Here is a 12856-nt window from a genome sequence, read left to right on the forward strand (position 1 = left end):
TTATTCTACAATGTAAAACATAGTAAAAAATTAAGAAAAACCCTTGAATGAGTAGCTGTGTCCAAACTTTTGACTGGTACTGTATAACATTGGAATTACGGAATAGAGTCTACAAAACATAAATGTATCTAATAAGGACAAACCACCTGGTACCGACAACCTGGATGGTCAAGTGCTGAGGTTGGTATCGGAATACATTGTGTCTCATGTTTGCCACATCTTCAATTTAAGCATTGAAGACGGTGTGTGCCCTCAGACATGGAGGGAGACAAAGGTCATTTCGCTACCCAGGAATAGGAGAGCAGCCTTTAATGGTTCAAACAGGCGACCAATCAGCCTGTTACAAGTGCTTAGCAAACTTTTGGGAAAAAAATTGTTTGATCAAATACTAAGTTATTATTTTATTTTATTTTTTACCCCTTTTTCGTGATATCCAATTGGTAGTTACAATCTTGTCCCATCGCTGCAACTCCCGTACAGACTCGGGAGATGCGAAGGTCAAGAGCCATGCGTCCTCCGAAACACAACCCTGCCAAGCCGCACTGCTTCTTGACACACCGCTCGCTTAACCCGGAAGCCAGCCACACCAATGTGTCGGAGGAAACACTGTACAACTGGCGACCTTGTCAGCGTGCATGCGCCGGCCAGCCACGGGAGTCGCTAGAGCGTGATGGGACAAGGACATCCCGGCTGTCCAAACCCTCCCCTAACCCGGATGACGCTGGGCCAATTGTGTGCCACCTCATGGCGCTCCCGGTCGCAGCCGGCTGCGGCAAAGCCCGGGATCGAACCCGGATCTGTAGTGACACCTCTAGCATTGTGATGCAGTGCCTTTGACCGCTGCGCCACACGGGAGGCCAATACAACGTTTTTTTTACAGAAAACAAATTAACAACAGACTTTGTCTGGGTTGGCGCCCCCCCTTGGTTTGTGCTGTGGTGGAGACCTCTGTGGGCTATACTCGGCCTTGTCTCAGGATTGTAAGTTGGTGGTTGAGGATATCCCTCTGGTGGTGCGGGGGCTGTGCTTTGGCAGAGTGGGTGGGGTTATATCCTTCCTGTTTGGCCCTGTCCGGGGGTTTCTTCGGATGGGGCCACAGTGTCTCCGGACCGCTCCTGTCTCAGCCTCCAGTATTTATGCTGCAGTAGTTTATGTGTCGGGGGGCTGGGGTTAGTTGGTTATACCTGGAGTACTTCTCCTGTCTTATCCAGTGTCCTGTGTGAATTTAAGTATGCTCTCTCTAATTCTCTCGTTCTCTCTTTCTCTCTGAGAACCTGAGCCCTAGGACCATACGTCAGGACTACCGGGCATGCTGACACCTTGCTGTCCCCAGTCCGCCTGGCCTTGCTGCTATTCCAGTTTCAACTGTTCTGCCTGCGGTTACGAAACCCCTACCTGTCCCAGACCTGCTGTTTTCAACTCTTAATGATCGGCTATGAAAAGCCAACTGAGAGACCTGAGCCCTAGGACCATACGTCGGGACTACCGGCCGTGGTGACTCCTTGCTGTCCCCAGTCCGCCTGGCCTTGCTGCTATTCCAGTTTCAACTGTTCTGCCTGCGGTTATGGAACCCCTACCTGTCCCAGACCTGCTGTTTTCAACTCTTAATGATCGGCTATGAAAAGCCAACTGAGATTTATTCCTGATTATTATTTGACCATGCTTGTCACTTATGAACATTTTTGAACATCTTGGCATGGTTCTGTTATAATCTCCAACCCGGCACAGCCAGAAGAGGACTGGCCACCCCTCATAGCCTGGTTCCTCTCTAGGTTTCTTCCTAGGTTTTGGCCTTTCTAGGGAGTTTTTCCTAGCCACCGTGCTTCTACACCTGCATTACTAGCTGTTTGGGGTTTTAGGCTGGGTTTCTGTACAGCACTTCGAGATATTAGCTGATGTAAGAAGGGCTATATAAAATAAAATTGATTGATTGATTTCAGCCTGCTTATTTTGATTTTTGATTTCACCTTTATTTAACCAGGTAAGCCAGTTGAGAACAAGTTCTCATTTACAACTGCGACCTGGCCAAGATAAAGCAAAGCAGTGCGATAAAAACAACACAGAGTTACATATGGGGTAAACAAAACATAAAGTCAAAAATACAACAGAAAATATATATACAGTGTGTGCGAATGTAGTAAATTAAGGAGGTAAGGCAATAAATAGGCCATAATGCAAAATAGTTACAATTTCGTATTAACACTGGAATGATGGATGTGCAAAAGATGATGTGCAAATAGAGATGCTGGGGTGCAAATTAGCAAAATAAATAACAATATGGGGATGAGGTAGTTGGGTGGGCTAATTTCAGAATGGCTGTGTACAGGTGCAGTGATCGGTAAGCTGCTCTGACAACTGACGCTTAAAGTTAGTGAGGGAGATAAGAGTCTCCAGCTTCAGAGATTTTTGCACTTCGTTCCAGTCATTGGCAGCAGAGAACTGGAAGGAATGGCGGCCAAAGGAGGTGTTGGCTTTGGGGATGACCAGTGAGATATACCTGCTGGAGCGCAGACTACGGGTGGGTGTTGCTATGGTGACCAGTGAGCTAAGATAAGACAGGGATTTGCCTAGCAGTGATTTGTAGATGACCTGGAGCCAGTGGGTTTGGCGACGAATATGTAGTGAGGGCAAGCCAACAAGAGCGTACAGGTCACAATGGTGGGTAGTATATGGGGCTTTGGTGACAAAACGGATGGCACTGTGATAGACTACATCCAATTTGCTGAGTAGAGTGTTGGAGGCTATTTTGTAAATGACATCACCGAAGTCAAGGATCGGTAGGATAGTCCGTTTTACGAGGGCATGTTTGGCAGCATGAGTGAAGGAGGCTTTGTTGCGAAATAGGAAGCCGATTCTAGATCTAACTTTTGATTGGAGATGCTTAATGTGAGTCTGGAAGGAGAGTTTACAGTCTAACCAGACACCTAGGTATTTGTAGTTGTCCACATACTCTAGGTCAGACCCGCCGAGAGTAGAGATTCTAGTCGGGTGGGCGGGTGCAAGCAGCGTTCGGTTGAAGAGCATGCATTTAGTTTTACTAGTGTTTAAGAGCAGTTGGAGGCTACGGAAGGAGTGTTGTATGGCGCTGAAGCTCGTTTGGAGGTTTGTTAACACAGTGTCCAATGAAGGGCCAGATGTATACAAAATGGTGTTGTCCGCATAGAGGTGGATCCGAGCGTTACCAGCAGCAAGAGCGACATCATTGATATACACAGAGAATAGAGTCGGCCCGAGAATTGAACCCTGTGGTACCCCATAGAGACTGCCAGAGGTCCAGACAACAGGCCCTCCGATTTGACACATTGAACTCTATCTCTAAAAAAAATACTTACTTACTTTTTTTTTTTTTTTATGCTTATAGGGAAGGGCACTCAACATGCTCGGCACTGACACAAATGACTGATGATTGGCTGAAATAAATTGATAGTAAGAATATTGTGAGAGCTGTTTTGTTAGACTTCAGTGCAGCTTTTGATGTCATTGATCATAACCTATTGCTGAAAAAACGTAGGTGTTATGGATTTGCATCCTCTGCCTTATTATAGATTGAGAGTTACCTATCTAATAGAACATAGAGGGTTTTCGTTAATCAAAGCCTCTCTCATGCAAATTCAATTGAGTGTGGTGTACCGCAGGGCAGTCGGCTAGGGCCATTATTGTTTTCTGTTTTTACAAATTACCTTGAATAAAGCCTGTGTGTCTATGTACGCTGACGACTCAACAGTATACACATCAGCTGCAACAGTAAAATAAATAACTGAGATACTTAACATAGAGCTCCAGTCAGTTTCAGAATAGGTAACTAGCAAAAGGCTGAGTTAGGGTTCTAAAAAACTAAAAGCATAATTTTTGGGACAAATCACTCGCTGAACACTAAACCTCGTTTAGATCTATTATTGAATAATGTGGCTATTGGGCAAGGTGAGGAGACTAAACTGCTGGGTGTAACCCTCGATAGCAAGCTGTCATGGTCAAAACATATAGACTCAACGGTTGCTAAAATGGGAAGAGGTCTGTCCATGATAGGGCGTTGGTCTGCCTTCTTGACATCTTAGTTGACCAGATAGGTCCTAAAGGCCCTAGTTTTGTCGCACCTGGACTACTGCCCAGCTGTGTGGTCATGTGCTGCAAATAAGGACATGTATCGCACTTAGATATACACGGAGGGAAAGTGTAACATGCATGTCAGTCTTTCCTGGCTCAAAGTTCAGGAGAGATTGACTGCATCACTATTGGTCTTTGTGCGAGGTATTGATGTGTTAAAGATACCGAACTGTCTGTTCAAGCAGTTGGCACACAGTTCGGACACTCATTGGTACAACACAAGACATGCAACCAGAGGTCTCTTCACAGTCCCCAGGTCCAGAACAGAGGCTGGGAAATGCACAGTATTAAATAGAGCCATGACTACATGGAACTCTCTGCTACCCCAGGTAACACAAGCTAGCAATAAAACCAGTTTCAAAAAACAGATAAAAGAACACCTTACTGCACAAAGGGGACTGTGAAGATACACAGCCATTTTATATATATTGTATTGTAATTTGCACGGTACTATGTATTAGACCTAGATATTGTGTGTATATACTAATATGTAGGCTATGTGTGACATTTTGAGTTGATGTATTTCAGTCCTTGTCTAATAATGTTCTGTACTATGTATCATGTCATGTTTCATGTGGATCCCAGGAAGAGTAGCTGATGCTTTTGCAGCGGCTAATGGGGATCCTAATAAATACCAATAACAAATATTGTGATGGGCAACGGGTTTAATAAAGAGTGCTGGTGATTCCTTATTCCACCCACTCCATTCACTGCAATGCAATACACTGCATATCAATTACATATTGCTTCATAGAGAAAAAATTACTCTATGTGCCGATGTAAAAGTGGGGTTGGGACTACTCAGTAGGGTCTGTATAATCAATATATTGTGTCATTCCATGGGGCACTGAGTAATACTGGGTGTTGCTAGCCTTTTACTCCGCCCATTGCATTGGCCACAATCACCCATTAAATATTTGCTTACAGAGGGAAAAAAACTGTTTGATGTGCCGATGTAAAAGTGGGGTTGGGATTACTCAATAAGGTCTGTAGAATCCATTTATGGTGTTATTTCATGGGGGACTGAGGTCTAAATATCCAGTAGCACTGTACACACTCTCAAAAAACATACACATCAGGCAAACTTTTTAGTCAAAATGATAAAAATGAAAATAATGTGATTTATTTACAAGTTAAACGTAAAGAATATCATCCAGGCTATTAGTACACAACCTAACCACGCTTTCAGAACAGCAATGGAGACAATTATTTATAAGTAATAGGCCTATATGTGTTGCTTATCTAACAAAGTTAGCAGTATACAGTAAAAAAAAAAGAGACAGAGACAAGATTATTTATCAGTTATATTGTGATGATTATATATCAAGGTCAGCAAAGGCATTTTCTGTACAGTTTAAAGTGCATTACAAGAGACAGTTTGCTGTATTGTTCAAGCGTAAAACCTTAACTTCTTTCAAATAAGTAATTTCCCCTCCGGTAACTCATGTAAAACATAGTCTTGGATGTCATTTTGAATAAGCATATTCACAATACACTCTAATAAGACTGCTTTGCAGAACTAGCACACATAAACACCACAACTACTACAATCTGACTGTTTTCTAGAATGGGGCCACCGATGAGAATGTAATGACACCATCTATGCAATGCATTCATAAAGTATTCAGACCCCTTGAGTTTTTCCACATTTTGTTACGTTACAGCCTTATTCTAAAATTGATTAAATTTTTATTTTTTTTCATCAATCTACACACAATACCTCATAATGACAAAGAAAAAACAGGTTTTTAGATTTTTTTAGCAAGTTTATAAAAAATTAAATATCAAATTTACATAAGTATTCAAACCCTTTACTCTGTACTTTGTTGAAGCACCTTTGGCAGCGATTACAGCCTCGAGTCTTCTTGGGTATGACGCTACAAGCTTGGCACACCTGTATTTGGGGAGTTTCTCCCATTCTTCTCTGCAGATCCTCTCAAGCTCTGTCAGGTTGGATGGGGAGCGTCGCTGCACAGTTATTTTCAGGTCTCTCCAGAGATGTTTGATCGGGTTCAAGTCCGGGCTCTGGCTGGGCCACTCAAGGACATTCAGAGACTCGTCCCGAAGCCACTCCTGCGTTGTCTTGGCTGTGTGCTTAGGGTCATTGTCCTGTTGGAAGGTGAACCTTCACCCCAGTCTGAGATCCTGAGCGCTCTGGAGCAGGTTTTCATCAAGGATCTCTCAGTACTTTGCTCCGTTCATCTTTCCCTCGATTCCGACTAGTCTCCCAGTCCCTGGTGCTGAAAAACATCCCCACAGCATGTTGCTGCCACCACCATGCTTCACTGTAGGGATGGTGCCAGGTTTCCTCCAGACGTGACGCTTGACATTCAGGCCAAAGAGTTCAATCTTGGTTTCATCAGACCAGAGAATCTTGTTTCTCATGGTCTGAGGCCTTTAGGTGCCTTTTGGAAAACTCCCTGACCAAGGCCCTTCTCCCCCGATTGCTCAGTTTGGCCGGGTGGTCTTGGTGGTTCCAAACATCTTCCATTTAAGAATGATGGAGGCCACTGTGTTCTTGGGACCTTCAATGCTGCAGAAATGTTTTGGTACCCTTCCCCAGATCTGTGCCTCGACACAATCCTGTCTAGGAGCTCTACAGACAATTACTTTGACATCATGGATTGGTTTTTGCTCTGACATGCACTGTCAACTGTGTGACCTTATATAGACAAGTGTGTGCCTTTCCAAATCATGTCCAATCAATTGAATTTACCACAGGTGGACTCCAATCAGGTTAAAGAAACATCTCAAAGATGATCAATGGAAACAGGATGCACCTGAGCTCAATTTCGAGTCTCATAGCAAAGGGTCTGAATACTTATGTAAATAAGTTATTTCTAAAAACATTTCTAAAAACCTGTTTTCGCTTTGTCATTATGGGGTATTGTGTGTAGATTGATGAGGAAAATTTTTAATTTATTACATTTTAGAACAAGGCTGTAACGTAACAAAATATGGACAAAGGGAAGGGGTCTGAATACTTTCAGAATGCACTGTAGATTCTACAGACTCTACTGAGTACTCCTAACCCCACTTTTACATCTGCACAAAGATATAGGTTTACTTAATTTGAATTCAAATTATTACTATACTATACACTGTCTCCAGACAGCACCACTGAATAATTTCCCATTTTGAATCCACCAAAGTCCCGGCCATGACACATATCGCCCTGTCCCCGAGGGTATAATACGCACTGCCGTGCCGGAGAGTGTCACACTCGCTTTATTCAGCCACTGCTGTTTATTGACGCCACCATTCTTCTTATCTTTAAATTAATATTTACTTATTTATTGTCTAAATTGCTCAATTTTGGACGGCCTATGCCTTCAACCGAGCTGCAAAGAAGATACAGTATGTTTGATTTGATTTTAGATTCCATCGACGTCAGTCCGTTTAGTAGCCTGAGTCAGCCAGCTTGCTAGCCACTCTTTGCTAACGGTTCTTCTAGCTAGCTAGCTACCACATTGCGCCTGCAGGAGACCAAGGATTCTGAGGTAATTCTTTTATAATCGCCTTCCCAATCACACTCAAACTGTTTTCTTAAGCTTTGAGTGAGGGTACCAGACAGATTCCTTCTGGGGTTTTCGGGGTTTTAAGGATTTATTCTTCTCAGGCCGAGATGTCGTCCCCTGCTGGGATAAAACAGTGTGTCAAGTGCAAGGCGCACATGTCGGGGAGGGACGGTCACAGAGAATGCGCCTGATGCCTCGGACCAGAGCATGCTGAGGTGGCTCTTACGGACCCCTTCTTCTGTAATCACTGCTCCAGGCTTCCTCAGCCTCCCCTTCACCATCAAGTGGAGCTGGTTTCTATCTCTCCACTACCCAGCTCCTCCCGTATTAGCTCCCCAGGAGCATACGGACAATTGGGCGAGGTGCAGCTCTCCAATACTTGACAGAGCCTTTGCCTCCACCTCTGCCCTTCCCCAACCTGTTGTTTCTTTCGAGGATGCAGCACACCGGGAGCTGAGAGACTTCGATGCCAGCCAGCGGGATGGCTATGGAGATCCTGGCTCAGATGAAGGGGCTCAGAGTGAGGGTGACATAGAGGAGTGGGAGGAGACTCCGGCTGCCCCTCTGATCTCTGACAAGGACCATTACCACAAGGAGTTCATGGAGGTCATGGGCAGGGACGTGACTAAGCTAGGCCTGCCTTGGCCAGGTCCACAGCCAGCCCCTGAAACCATGATGGCAGGAGCTTACTTCTCCCCATCTGTCACTCAGCCACTGGCCCAGATCCCTCCCCCTGTTCCCAGATGTCAGGAATGAGGTAAAGCAATCCTGGGAGAAGCCACAACAGACACGCTCTCGCATTCAGAGCTTCAACTCAAGGTCCAGGATAGGCATGGAGCCCGAGCTGGGGTATCTGTCCATGCCCCCGCTTGAAGAAACAATAGCCTCACATCTCTCAGCAGTTTCCGCTGCAGAGAAGCCGCAGCTGTCATCCAGCCCATGCCGTATTAGCGCTTCCCTGATGGAGAAGTCTTACAAAGCAGCCGGCCAGTCAGCAGCCATGCTGAACGCCATGGCCCTCCTCCAGGCCTACCAGGCCCAGATCCTACAGGACATGGAAGGGCAGGCTACTACAGTGATGTACGTAGAGCTCAGGAAAGCGACAGACTTCAGTCTACACATGACGAGGTGTGCACTCCTGTGTCTCCCACCAGTTTTCCTGCCCCCTGTCCACGCGTTCCTATGAGCGTCATGACCTTAGAGAAAGATTCCATGAGCCCAAGGCCGAACATAAGGCTGGGACAGTTAGGTTTCCCCAAGACACACAATTTAATTCCAGTCATACAGCAGCCTCTGCCTGTGGCTTGACTAAACAGTCAAAATCAAATTTTTCAAACTGCACAGCAGCCTCTGCCTGTAGCCCAGTGACATATTCCCAATCAAATGACAGCCCTGCCCTCTCTAATAGAAAGAGCAGACCTGTCCAGCAGACTGAGTGCGTGGAAACACGCATGCGCAGCTCCCCCTTGGAAGCTGACTGCAATTTAGAAGTGTTACGCATTGCAGTTCGCTCGCAGTCCGCAGGGGTTTACTGGTGTCATGCCCACCAGAGTTTCAGCTCAAGGGGCCCCTATTCTAGAACAGGACATAATCTCCCTTCTAGGAAAAGGAGCTATTCGCTCAGTGAGGGAAGCAGCCAAAAATATAGGTAATTATCTGAAATATTTTCTAGTGCCAAAAAAAGACAGTGGCATGAGACCAATCTTAGATTTGAGGGTGCTGAATGAATCATTACGAAAATGACTTTTTCGCTTGTTAACACACTGCCGTCTATTCAAAGCAATCAGTCAGGCAGATTATTTCACCACCGTGGACCTGAAGGATGCGTTTTTTGGAAAGGCACAGTGTGTTAACAAGCGAAAAAGTCATTTTCGTAATGATTCATTCAATACGGGAGGAGCTGGGTAGTGGAGAGATAGAAACCAGCTCCACTTGATGGTGAAGGGGAGGCTGAGGAAGCCTGGAGCAGTGATTACAGAAGAAGGGGTCCGTAAGAGCCACCTCCGCATGCTCTGGTCCGAGGCATCAGGCGCATTCTCTGTGACCGTCCCTCCCCGACATGTGCGCCTTGCACTTGACACACTGTTTTATCCCAGCAGGGGACGACATCTCGGCCTGAGAAGAATAAATCCTTAAAACCCAGAAAAACCCAGAAGGAATCTGTCTGGTACCCTATTGTGGAAAGGCACAGGACATTTCTCAGGTTCTCATTTCAGAACAAAGAATACGAGTTTTGTGTCCTCCCGTTCAGCCTAAGCTTAAGCCCTCGCTTGGCCCGAGACACACACCTGGATAGTGATAAATCATTTCCTCAATCTAAGTTTTCTGATAAACTGGAAAAAGAGTCTCACTCCTCACCAACAGATGAGCTTCTTAGGCTTGGAACTGAACTCTGTCTATGCGTGAGCATCTAACAGTCACCAGACAGAGGTGCATTCTGACTACAGCCCGCGCATTCCACCGGAGCAGGACTGTCAGTGCTTGCCAGGTTATGGTTGCTGATGGCTGCAGCATCGGCAGTCTTACCACTCGGCCTATTAGGCATGAGACCTCTCCAATGATGGTTTATCAGCCAACGCATTCATCCGAACAGAGACCGTTATCGGCTGATAACCATTATGCAGCAATGTCGCCACACTCTATTCTTCTAGCAAACCCAAGCATGCTCTCAGTGGGGATCCAGCTCCGTCCAGTAGCCTTACGGGTTGTCATAAAGACCGACGCCTCCCTGGGGGGATGGGGCGCAGTTTACAACGGATGCATAACGAACGGTCTGAGGGAAGAACACGAAAATTGTAATATAAATGTTTTGGAGCTGAAAGCGATTCGCCTGGCTCTATTACATTTTGTCCCCAGGATAGAGGGACATCACGTTCTGAATTGTTCCGACAACTCAGCCTCGATCGCATACGTCAATCACCAGTGCAGAGTCCGCTCACTGTCCACGCACCAAGTGGCATCACGGATACATCTGTGGGCACACACACACCTGCGCTCACTGTCAGCAGCGCACATTCCAGGCCGGTTGAATCTAGGTGCTGACCTATTGTCGCTGGGTGAGCCTCAGTCTGCGGACTGGCGTATCCACCCACAGGTGAGAGAGGCGATTTGGCGCCAGTTCGGACGAGCCCATGTAGATCTGTTTTCATCTCGAAGTGCAACACACTGCCCTCTTTGGTATTACATTCAGAACGACAACCCAACGTTGGGTCATGATGCCCTGGCCCACCAATGGCCCTGAGCTCATCTATGTACATTTCCTTAAATTCCCCTGCTACAACAAATCTTGGACAGAGTGAGGGAGCACAGGCTGGAGCTGATACTGGTGTCCCCGTTTTGGCCCTCACAGACATGGTTTGCAGACCTGAGTTCAATGATGTCTGGTTTACAGACCTGAGTTCAATGGTGTCCGGAGCACAGTGGACACTCCCGTTACGCACTGACCTTCTGTCTCAGGCACAAATGGAAGCTGGTGAGGGGTTACTTCTGGCGGTTATAGAGACTATACAGAGTGCTAGGGCTCCTTCAACAAGTTTTCTTTTTACACATACAGGTGGCAAGTGTTTGCGCGCTGGTGTGAGGCGTATAGTGAAGACCCACTGCACTGCAGTATCAAAATCATACTGAGCTTCCTTCAGAGTATGTTTGATTAAGGCCTTTCTCCTTTGACATTGGTCTATTTAGCTGCACGCTGATATAGATGGGAAGCTTGTGGGAAGCTACATTTTGGCCTCTCCGTTTATGAAGGGCTCCTGTCGCCTGCGCCCGCCTACACGTTGTCTATTTCCCAGGTGGGATTTGATCACAGTTCTGGATGCTTTAACTAACCCTCCTTTCAAGCATATAGACACAATATAATTACTATTCCTCTCACGGCCCTACTATTAGCCCTAGCCTCTGCAAAACGGGTAGGTGACCTGGCGGCCCTCTCTGTGCACCAGTCATGCATGGTGTTCTCAGAGCACAAGCGGAGGGTTTCATTGACACTTAACCCTGCTTACTTGCCTAAGATCACTACATCTGGTTTCAAATCTAGGGTTATTGATCTTGCTACGTTCTTCACCCCTCCTTTCCATTCAGAGGAAGAGGAATGTGTTTATGCACTCTTTCCATTCAGAGGAAGAGGAACACCGCTCTGACCAGTTGTTTGTGTGCTTTGGTCTTGAGCACTACTTCGGGGCGTTACATTGGACGATGTATGTGCAGCAGCTTCTTGGGTTACACCTCACATCTGTCAGGTTCTATAGTCTCGACATGACTGCATCTTCGTTGTCACACAGTACTGACTGCAGCCAGATGTTCGTTCCCACAAAACATGTACTGTACACATCCCTTTAGGCCCTACATGCCCACACTATAATCCCTTCTACCAGAGCATAGCTGTAGGAGTAGGTTATTCTTTACAATTGTGTTACCTATTTGTTATTAATTGTATCACAAAGCCTGCAGGCTTTGCCTGTCTTATCCCAGTCTTGAGTGTGTTATATATCAGAGGTATTCCCTTTCGACCACTTGACTGTGTCAGGCAGGCTGCGCAGTGGTGCCTGTCCTGGTGACCAGCAAGATTGGTTATATATACGATATAGTATAGTAAAAACTCGAGTTTGAATGAAGTAAAACGAATGGGTTGTACTACAACCCTGGTTTTACTAATAAAGAACAAGAGTTCTTACTAATGCAGCCTTGCTGGCACCCATTACGGGGCTGAATGGGTCATTAGAGTGACACTCTCTGGCAGGCCAGTGTGTATTATTCCCTCAGTATTGCTGTCTGGAGACAATTTATAGAATAGTAAGAACTCTCGTTCTTCATTTGTAAAACCAGGGTTGTAGTTTTTACTATAAGCCAATATGTATTTCATATACAGTTATTTGAGTTGTGGCCTATGCAATGGGTTTAGTAAAAGGCCAGCATCACTCCGTTTTATTCATAAAATAGCCTCTGCTGTCCATAGACTGTATAAAACATAGACGAGCCATTGATTACCTCACCCTCTTGTTTCCTATGAGTGTCAATTCAGCTTGGCACCATCTTGCTACATGGAGGAGTTTTTGGAAACATTGCATGCAGTTTGAGCTACTACTCTAGGAAGTGACGTTGCAGGCTAGCTCAGTGCTGCCCCCTCTCATTGAGTATCTGAAGTTGAAGGCCCACCGATGTACTGCAGGCTGCCATTAGCAACTAAATGATATTTTTTACTTCTGTATGTGATTTTAAAGTTGCACTATGCAGAA

This window comes from Coregonus clupeaformis, chromosome 19 (assembly GCF_020615455.1).
Source record: "Coregonus clupeaformis isolate EN_2021a chromosome 19, ASM2061545v1, whole genome shotgun sequence".
Taxonomy (NCBI): Eukaryota; Metazoa; Chordata; class Actinopteri; order Salmoniformes; family Salmonidae; genus Coregonus; species Coregonus clupeaformis.